Here is an 11,601-nt window from a genome sequence, read left to right as displayed (position 1 = left end):
ACGACTACTAGTATGTTTCGGCATGTGTGCATAATATTAATAAAAGTTTTCAATTATAAAATGAACTATCTAAAAAAAACTTAGAAGGGATGCTATAGGACTTAATTGTCATTTCCTATGGTTTATAGCCATTGCAACAAGCTTAATTTTGACAAAAATAAGAAAACATCACACTAAGAAGCTACTTATGCTTTATTAATGTAACCATACGTGTTAGCAGGCATAGTAGTGCAATAGAAAGCAAACAAGGATGATAATTAACTTAAACCCTTAAAGCCAACTTTCTTTTTTGGGTCTTCCTTGAATATAAAACAATAAATACATAAACCTGGCACACACAAAATAAGGATAGAACGGAAAAAATGAATAGCTGTTAATGTACACGGGAAAAGGGTAGAATGGAAAACCTATGCTAGTAATCCAGCATAGTATGGTAGATCAAGAATCAAATGACAGACATCTAAGGGCCCAAGTGTAAGGCATCAATTATTCAAGTCAATATTTCAATAAGCTCAATTAAAATAGTCAAAGAATAGATATGAGATATATATCCTTACTCCCTCTTCCTTCGAAACATCAAAATCATAATAAATAAGCAAACAAATCTATTGCCTAATGGGACAAAAACAAACTTGAAAGCAGTTTGTAGTGATGCATAAAGTAGGAGGTGTTTATTGTTTCCTTCTTTTAAAGGATTTACACAGATGACATGTTTGGTTGACAAACATCCTTTACAAACCCCCCCCCAAACTTAGAGCTTAACACCTAAATCTACAGTATCAATTCTCCTATCCCTTCCCTTATTCACTCAAATCATTTGCCTAAATCTACAGTATTAGTTCTTCCATCCCTTTCCTTGTTCACTAAAATCATTCCCCACTCTTTTTACTCTATATAAATTCGATTGAAATTCAATAGAATTTTCTAAATTGATAGAAATTATTATACATTATAGAGTTGATTAAAGAGCCAGAATAACCCTTGGCATGACTTCAACTTTGTTCTTGACAATTGAACGGTATCGTTAGATACCTCGCAGTGTTAGGGATAGCCATAATGGTGGTTTCAACATTATTTTTGATGTTGAAGTCGCTTGTGCTCCCATCGCTTCTCAGCCCACGGTGGTAACTTGGTCAGCCCCAATTTTGATGATGAATGGCATTATTACCTTATCCCGAGGTAAACTCTAACAACAATCCTTAGAAGATAGAAAAAGTAAGTGTCAGTCCGATCTGGCTCTCTCAGCGTATGATGATCTATGGAAATGAAATAGCACTTAGCCAGTTAATATGGAATAAATTACTTTTTGAATACATTTACCAGAGTGATTGTACCCTTATAAATGCACATTCACTTCTTAATCAAATCATTCATTGACTTGGCCTATCAGCTAAATTGGTTAGAGTGTCATGCTAGCAAAGCGAGGATCGCAGGCAAGGATTTGAAACACCAAATCATTTATTGACTTGAAAAAGTGATCGGATCCAAGGATTATTGATTCAATAGTTGACATGATAAATACATCATAAATACAGTTAATGGTTATAAAACATACAAAATATGTAAACAATTGTAGAACTTTAGTGCATGTTAGAAATAATCACTTCAACCCTCACTCTAATCTTCTTAAATAATGTTTGTTAGAACCTTAAAAATAACTTGTATTGAATAAAAGATAAAATATTATACGACGCACTGTTTCCTAGTACTTTTAAATTTTCAAAAACGTAGGAGTTGTAATCTGTATGGCAAATATGGCAGCTGTAATCTATAAGATAGGTATGATTAAAGAATAAAAGACAATGAAAAAGAAATAGTAAAATATATTTTGAGAGAGATGGACGAAACAAAAGACATAAATGTTATTGTCAATTATGCATTGTAATTGACAAGATTCAATATGAGATGTCATTAAATGAGTCAAATTGTCAAATTTTAAAAAAATTTTGGGCTTGATCAAAATTGGGCAATGAACCGACCAATTCACTCAAAATCATTTTGGTTCAATTGCTTCACAATTAAACGGGGCCGTTTTCTCATTTGAATCCAAGTTACCGAGCTTTGACCCCTACTAAGTTTTAAGACCTGATCACACCAAAAAGCAAACTGGTCGACGAATTCAACTTGTCCAATCGCTCAATACAGTCCGGGTTTTCAGACATTGGCCTCTAGTTCAACACTTGCATGCTTTTTCTCCATATATCCAATAGTCTTGGATGAATCTCGATGAACACATCTTATAAAAGAAATGTAAGAATTTTCATGCAGTCGGGTTAAAAATAGTTATATCTTCTTTGAAAACTAAATTGAAAACAAAAAATGAGCTATCATGATATGGGCATAAATAAATTGGGATGCTGTCATAATTTTCATCACCTTGAAACTTCCATGCATTAAACAAGTTTTCATTAAAAAAAAATCCAACAAATTAGTTTGATTTTCTTGCTCGGTTCATTGTACATCGATTTTGAGGTTAAAAAAAAAAGGCTTTTTTCTATGCATAGGAGGACAATTTCTAACTTGTACTAACCGATCTATGATACAGACCTACAGCAAGTGTCCTATGAATAATCCCAACTAGGCTATATAAACTGTTGCATATTTGCTAAGCATGGACAAGTACATAGATCTTGAATGAACCTAAAAAAAGTACTTTCTATGTGATTGGCAATTATTCTGGTTATGTTCTTAACTTAATTTCTGAGCATTGGGATTGGTAGTATTCATTTGTAATCTATGCCACAAGTGGTAGTGATACGTGCTTTGTGCTTTCAAGTTGCACAAGTGATACTCATCCCTCAAAAGTATAGAAAATCGAGATGTGGTGCAAAAGTATATGAAAACCTATATAGGAGTGACAAATTTGCCTCATCCATCATATGTCTTCTAACTAAAATAATATCGAAACTCAAAATTGCGTATTGCACTTTTTGGAAAGACCATTGGTATGATCTTCAATCAATATAGCCTTTTAGCTTAAAGAAATTTGTCAAAAGCTTTTACGGTAGTTGTTACTGACGGGTTTTTACTTTAAGTGCAAGTTTAATTCCGAATTTACACCCGTTGGACTGCAAGTATACAGGTCGCAATTGTAGTACGAGATGTGTATCGGTCGATCCCACGAGGAGCAAATTTAAAACAATTATTAGATAACTAATTTACTCTATTATTTAGACTCACAATTAATTTTGAGCAGAAACTTCAGATTTTTAATTCAACTACAAAATTCTTAAATAGATAAATGCAATTTTCACAATAGGAGTAGAATTCACTAAATATTAAGATCTAGGGATGTAGATTCCACTTATGATACAAAAGATCTAAAATGAATTAATTCAACACTTGTTACTGCTCTTGTTTAAACCAAGGATTCATTTCCAGAAATACCAAAATCACATTCTCATGATAATAATGGGTTAAAACAGATTAGTTTGTCCTAATCTCTTGGTAAATACTAAATCTGTTCTTATTCACACATGAAATGCAGATTTCATCCACTTGAATGTATTTCTATTCTCATGAATATACAACTCAAGTTCTACTTGTGTCATTCCATTATTTTTACCATTTCTCAATGAATAAAAATAACTATAAACCTGCTATTGGTGATCAAGCAACAACAAGTAATCCAACATACACAAGTAGATAAGTTAATACAAGACATAACAAGAATGAATAACAATCACTTCATATCATTTGGCCATAAGCTTCATCTACTCCCTAGATAAAGAAAATTAGCTACTCATGAATGATAAAACACTCATAACTTCATTAATGTACATCATCATGAATTACAAATACAAACAGAGTAAAGAAAGTCTTAGCCAAGATATGGTGAAGCCTTCCAGAAATCTCCTTTGTCTTGAACTTAGATGATTACAAGATGAAATCCCAATTGCCCCTTGCAAGTCCTAGGTAGAGAGAATATGTTTTTCTGTAAGAAGCTAAGCTACGAATGGATGTCCAGACCTCCCTCAATGTCTCTGCATAAAAACTACTCAAAGGCTCATTTTTCCAAGTCAAATTCCAACTTTTGATTCCCAAATCTCCACTTTGTTAGCATAGTCAAAAACCAATATTTTTGACTTGAAAATAAGCCACTTTTCTTGCCCTTTTGTCTTCTGAAGCATGTGCACCGAATTCCCTTGCATCTTATAGCTGGAAAGTGGTGTGAACACAAGAGAATTGGCTAAGTCAAATTGCAGAATTTCGGCTATAAAACGCGCCTACACAAAACGCGGCATAAACTCGCGTTTTGTCTACTCGCGTTTTCACTCTGGCCTTATTTCAACTGCGATTTTCTCCATGATAAAGGCCAAACTAGCTTTTATCCAAAACACAAAAGTTGTAGCCCTTTGAGTTAGCTTTCCAATGCTTCAAGAATCATCCAAATCGGAGCTTTGTAAACTGAGATATGATCGAAATACTGTCACCTATTCAAACCTCTGTTTTAACTTCCGACCACAGAATGCAGCTTCTGTATTCCAACGTTTTGCCCATGAAGATGGTAGAAATGGATTTCGATGTCTTCATACGAATTGTAGGTCTCTTTCTTAGCTTTAAAATGGTATATAGATCACCTCAATCCGATAAGTGTAGCTCCAGATATGGTCAAAATACTGAAGAGTGTCAAAACTGACTTGTATTGCATTTCCTCACTTGAACGTTTTTCACTTCATTCTTCTTGTTGCCACTTGAATTCATCACCAAATCTCTATTTTTTACCTCATTTGACATCCTTTGGTGATTGAATCATCATTCCTGCATAAAAATGAAGTTTTTTCCATTAAAATCAATAGAAATGCAATATTATCCACTTTTACCAAAAATATATAATTTTACCAAAAACCTCTTTATTTTATTTATAAAACTAAATAATCAACTCAAAATTAACTAATAAAATGCGCTTAAAAATACGTAAAATAAACTCTTATCAAATACCCCCACACTTGAATCATTGCTTGTCCTCAAGCAATATAAAATTCTAACCATCAATGATCCAAAAAAAATTGAAAATAAACATATGTAGTATTTCAACTTCATTTCCTTGAATCAAGATAAATAACCCTTATGTGATCTTTCCATTAAGTTCAAGTACTCATAATATCAAGCAAAGAAGAGCCAAGTATACCATAATTTTACCAATTCAACTCAACTTCTTATTTTTATCCAATTTCGCAAGCAAGCAACTCCTATAGTCAATAAAGATGCTAACTAATCTCATGATCAACTTCTTATTTTTCTTAAAGAGGGATTTAATTTACTTTTTATTTATTTATGTATTATTATTATTATTTTTTTATATATTTTAAGGGTTAAATATTACTTAAGTTGTGAAAAATGCCTTTTGACGCGAAGATCAACATTTTTAGATGCAGATCCCCGGTTACTCAACATTTCACATACTCAAGTTGCTTTGCATACTCTTAATTCAAGTACCTTTTTACGCGAATGTCGACATTTGTAGATGCCAACCCCCGGTTACTCGGTATGAGAATCATTGGAGTAGAATAACCCTTTTTTTTTTTTCAATATATATATATATAATAAAATTCCCTCTAAGAGTAATCATGAGAAGAGTATGACACTTATTAACCATATTAATTTCTTATCTTATAAAATTAGATAAAAAGAAGAATTTTCATCAAATATACAAAATGTAGGCATAATTTTCTCCACTTTACTAGATATACTTTCCTATAGATAAAAATTATAATCACATAAAAATCATTTCCAAATTTCATGAGAAAAGAAGTATCAAAACCGCATATATTTATTTTAAAAGGATAAGTGACAACATTTTATTTATTTATTATAGTTAATAACATATATGTGTATAAGGTTTTGGAAAAATTTTGACAGAGTCTCCCCTTAAAAGTGGACTAAAACTCCCTGCCAGCAACCACAAGAAACACAATTTAAGCACAAGAATTATATCGAACACAACTAAAACCACAAATACTACACATATTTCTCCCCCCACACTTAAAATACACATTGTCCTCAATGTGTAAGGAAAGAAAAGAAAAGAAACAAAAGAAAGGAATAAGTGACTCCCCAAGTGAGATGACTGCGGTCCAGTGAAGCCTTGAATCATGAGTCATCGACCGCTCAACCATCTACAGTCAACGATCTACTAGTTACTGCCACAAGTTCCAATATTCAAAATAAGGAATGTAAGTTAACATTTTTTTTCAAACAAAAGATAAAAATAACAAGCAAACAAGCAAACAAAAGAAAAGCCAGCCAAAGGACAGCCTCAATCATCCTCTTCATCGTCATCTTCATCATCATTGATGGGAGGTGGGTGTGTGCCTAAATGATCTTCAATTCGGTCCAGGCGAGTATCCATTCTGGCTAAGCGATGATCGATGTCATCTAAACGACCAAAGAGCCGCTGCCAGTTGGTTTGTGGCGGAGGAGGAGGTTGTGCTGCAGTAGATGGTCCAGCTCCATCGCGACCATGTCTAGCCTTTTGTCTCCGCTCCTGAACAGGGCGTGGAATGTCTCCCGTGCCAATACCAAGACGGCGAAGAGTAGTGATAGTCATCTCAGCACGTGGTGGAACATACTCCCGCCGCATGCCTTCCAACGGAACTTCAAAACGGGGGAAGATTAAAGTCAGTAAACGAGGAAATGATAGTTTGAAGGAAGTTGTCTTACGCCTCGCCGTAGACCTAATGTGGCTTATGATGATGTTAGGCAATGAAATCCGAGCATATGGAGATGTCCGGTTATGGAACATGTAATCCAAGAAGTAGATATCGCTCTTGCGGATCTCCGTGTGCCCCGTCTTCTTTGGGATGACATTGTGAGCCATCATGTAAATGATAAGACGATGACGAGGTTCGAATACATTCGCCAATATGGTCTCCTTTCTGGTAGAGCGAAAAGGTTGGTACTCGAGACCAAACCTAGCCATGGCCAATGAGGGATCCCACCTCCTATTCGGGGGAACAAACTCCTTCTTCAAATCTACTGGACGTCCGTCATCCATACACCCCAAAATAGCAGCCAAATCTTGCCGTGACAAGGTGATTCGTCTTCCACGCACCCAGGACTCAACTATTTCTCCACTATGGCGCGCCTTACTTTCAATGTTGGCGTAAAACTCGCGCACCAAGTCTGGGTAGTAATGGTTTGGAAGGGTGAGAATCGGAGCCCATCCTAGCTGAGCAAAAGCCTCTGAGATGTTGTACATCATCTCAACTGGTGGACTAACGTGCATCTCAAACAAAAATTCCAAATTAGCACGCGCCTCATGCCACTCCTGATTCCTGCGAGTGTTGAATCGAGTACTGTCAAATACGGACATTCCCGCTCCACGAGAAGTGCCCTCACCAGGTTGACGACTGGCTGGCGGAGGAGAAGGTGAACTCTCCTCTTCAGATACTTCCATTTGTTCATTTTCCTCCCTCTCCTCACTGCTAGAGGACGAGGTTATCACACGTCTTCCCCTTGGCATAGTACCTATTAGAAAATATTGCAATTAACCACATGTAATTGGACACAATTAAAAATTTAGCCATGAATATCCTAAAATGATCCAAATAATCTCCCATTTATTCCTTCAAGTGATAACACGTCCAATAACTAATATATAAGACCAAATAAGCAGAACCAAAATTTATGCCCAAAAATTACTTAAAATCACCAATTGAAACAAGATATGCAATAATTATAACCCAATCAGTGAAATTAGCAACAATTATGATTATAACTATTGAGAATTTCAATAATAATATGCTTTTAGTTATAATCATGCTTAGGCAAAAATTAAGCCAATTAACTCACCAAATCAACCAAATTACTCACTATACACAATGCACATGTTTAAACATCATCAAATTACCATTTTTAACCATAATTTAACATCACCAATGGCTCAAAAACATCCTAGTTCCTTTTTCCAATTTTCATCTAAATATAGCAATTGTGAATTTTAAAGTACTTGAAAACCAATAAATTGCTACATTTAAACATTTAAACATGCTTAAACAATCATAATAATCATGAATAAAATCACAAATAGCCATGAACCTCATCAAATTTTCGAAATTAAAAGATGTCAGATAGCTCAGGATAAAAAATATGAACTTCTAAAATCAAAAGATTTGATGAAGAAACTTACCTCAATCACGTAGAAGGATGTTTGGTGATGCTAAAAATGCAAAAAGCCCTATGAAACAACCTCCAATTGACCTCCAATTGAAGAAATTAGAGTTTAAGAACCCTAACTTTCAATCTCTCAAAAACCTGATTTGAGGTGTTTTTCTTGGATTTTAATCGGTTAAAAAGGGTATATGAAGCTCAAAAGGTGTTGGGGTGATGATTTCTAGCAAGATTATGGAGTAAAAATGAAGATTTGTGAGTTGGGTAGAAGAGAAAAAGGAAAAACGCGGCTGGAAAAATTGAGAAGAGAGGAAAAAACTTTGAAACTGAAATCGCGTTTCTGAAGGCTATATTCAGACACAGAAAACGTGACTAAAAACGCGCCTTCAACTCGCGTTTTTGAAGTCGCGTTTCCTGCACAAATCTTGCAGGACTGAAAACGCGACTGTGTTGGAAAAAGCGACTTTGAGTCGCGTTTCAGAAGTCGCGTTTTTGAGTCTTGATCCAGGCTTGAAAACGCGACTTCCATTAAAACGCGACTTTATGTCGCGTTTTGAAGGCGCGTTTTCTGTTCTGCAGGTGCAGAATTGAAAACGCGATTCCGAGAAACGCGACTTTTAGTCGCGTTTTCGTGGAAAATGCGTTTTCTGCTTCGATTTTTAGCAGAATTTCAACTTTTGAAAAATTACAAAAGGTACCCTAATGACTCAAAATGCATCATAGAGCATTTGTTTGCCAATTTTAATGACTGGAACAAATGTAAAACATTAAAAACATGCATTTTACCCCTTTATAATGAATCAAAAACACCTTTAACGCAAATCGAGGGGTTGAGTTGTTTGATCAAAGTTCACCTTTTTTGTACTCAATTGGTCATCCTTGCCTTCAATTGCCAACCCTACATTACAAAAACAACAATTTAGGTAAAACATTGATTCAAACCACAAAATCACACCAAGTTAACAAATATAACCTAAATATTGGGTTGCCTCCCAATTAGCGCTTTTGTTTATAGTCGTTGGCTCGACTGAAAAAGTTGAATCACTTTAGAGCATTAGAGAGAGATTTTCTCCCCATGGGTCGAAACTCCCGAGCCAATCCACCATGTGGTGAACCATGCATTGATCTTCATAGTCCAATTTCCTCAAATGCCAAGGAGGAATATTAGACTTGTCATAGAGAGGCTCAACTTCACCTTGGAGTGGATTTTGCTTGTCTTTTCTGAATTGGCTCAACTTTTCACCATTTTCTTCATGGAATGGCGAATTTATTAAGCCAACTTCCATCCTTATCTCCTCCTCCTTTGTTCCTACACCATGAAAGTTAGTACCAAGGACATTTATAAATTTAACTTCTTCGGTCCTTTCTTGGTTAACCTTTTCATCATATGGCATATTAGAAACAAGAGCAGTAGGCTCTATATTCCCTTCTTTATTATCCAAATTGAATTCCAATTCCTCACCATTAACCCGTAATATAAGCTTACCTTTTTCTACATCAATCATAGTTCGTGCAGTGGCTAAAAACGGTCGTCCTAGAATAATTGGCATTCTCACATCTTCTTCAATATTTAAGACAACAAAATCCACAGGTATTATAGATTGTCTTACCTTTATGAGCACATTTTCCAAAATACCCGTGGGACGTGTGATTGACCGATCCGCCAATTGCAATGTAATATTGGTAGCTTTTAGCTCTTGAAGTCCCAATCTCCGGGCAACCGATAACGGCATAAGTGACACACTTGCACCTAAATCACATAAAGCATTAGAAAAATGCAATTGACCAATAGTGCAAGGAATAGAAAAACTTCCCGGATCTTTCAATTTAGGAGGGAGTTTATTTTTAATCAATGCACTACACTCTTCCGTTAATGCTATCATCTCATTATCTACAATTTTCCTCTTCTTTGACATGATGTCTTTCAAGAAACGTGCATAAGAGGGAATCTGTGTTATAGCATCAATGAAAGGAATGTTAATGTGCAATTGTTTAAACATTTTGAAGAACTTTTCAAACTCCCGATCCTGTCCATCTTTCTTCAACCTATGAGGAAAAGGTATCACATTAGAATTTAATTTGGGATGAAGTGCATCAATATCAATGATAACATGATCATTTTGACTTTCTTGCTCCCCTTCAATTGCTTGCTTCTTGTCTTTTTCACCACCTGAATTTTCAAAATCGAATCCCTCAATCTTTTTACCGCTTCTAAGAATGATTGCATTGACATGCTCTCTCGGATTCACTTCGGTTTTACTTGGTAATTCACCAGGGTTTCTATTGTTGATCACATTGGCAATTTGACCAATTTGAACCTCCAAGTTTCTGTACATCCCAGCTAATTGGTCCAACCGCCCCTCAACTCGCTCGAATCTATCCGAAGTCACCTTAGCAAGTTTTTCCACCGCGATCTCCCAACTTGGTTTAGTTTCAGCCTGTGGTTGCCTTGGTTGAAATCCCGGCGGATTGGTTGGCCTTTGTTGATTGCCTTGATCTTTCCATCCAAAGTTTGGATGATTTCTCCACCCCGGATTGTAAGTATTCGAATAGGGATTATTTGGAGCATTTCGGTTGTAATTATTGACAAATTGTACCTGCTCAGAATCAACACACTCATTAATATCATGTTCACCTCCACAGAAAGAGCAACAAGCTACGTGTGCATTAGATGAACTTGGACCAACTCCACCTTGTCTACTTAGCAATTTCATCACATCATTCATTTGAGCACTCAGCATATTGAGAGTGTCCATTTCTATCATACCTGCGTGACGTCTCGTATTACCTCTTTCATTGGCCCATTGGTAGTTATTTACGGCCATTTCTTCTATCAAATTCTGAGCTTCTTGGGGTGATTTACCCATTAAAGCTCCACCTGCGGCTGCATCAATAATAGTTTTAGTGGAGAAAGATAAACCATTATAAAAGGTTTGTATGATTAACCATTCCGGCAGTCCATGATGTGGACATTTCCGAAGCAAATCTCTAAACCTTTCCCATGCCTCATATAATGATTCTCCCTCCAATTGACTAAAACTAGTGATATCCATTCTAAGCTTAGCAGTCTTTCCTGGTGGAAAATACTTATTTAAGAATGCTCTTGATAAATCATCCCATCCGGTGAAAGTATTAGGAGCATGAGAGTGTAGCCAAAGTTTGGCCTTATCTCTCAATGAAAATGGGAACAATCTTAGCCTTATAGCATCATCACTAACTCCATTCATTTTAATTGTATCACAAATTTCCAAGAATGTAGCTAAGTGTGTATTAGGATCTTCTACTGCATTACCTCCAAATTGAGATTGTTGAACCATTTGGATAAGTGATGGTTTAATCTCAAAGTTGTTAGCATTTACCGTAGGCCTTGCTATGCTTGTTTGAGATCCTTGTGTTCCCGGTAAAGCAAAATCTCGTAGAACTCGCCTATTTGCTTCATTTTCAGCCATTTCTTCTTCAAATGGTAGTTCTATCAAAATTTCCTCTATC

At 35.6% G+C, this 11,601-nt stretch overlaps 1 non-coding gene across 1 annotated transcript; it reads left to right on the top strand.

Moving 5' to 3' along the window:
* Nucleotides 1-11,067: 11,067 nt before the first annotated feature.
* On the top strand, nt 11,068-11,174 carry LOC113757343. Its single transcript, XR_003466253.1, has one exon. It is a non-coding gene; the product is annotated as a small nucleolar RNA R71 (small nucleolar RNA).
* The last annotated feature ends 427 nt before the right edge of the window (nt 11,175-11,601 follow it).

Source organism: Coffea eugenioides, unplaced genomic scaffold (genome assembly GCF_003713205.1).
Source record: "Coffea eugenioides isolate CCC68of unplaced genomic scaffold, Ceug_1.0 ScVebR1_300;HRSCAF=951, whole genome shotgun sequence".
Taxonomy (NCBI): Eukaryota; Viridiplantae; Streptophyta; class Magnoliopsida; order Gentianales; family Rubiaceae; genus Coffea; species Coffea eugenioides.
The sequence above is the reverse complement of the archived record's forward strand: the minus strand, read 5'-3'. Positions and strand labels throughout refer to the sequence as shown.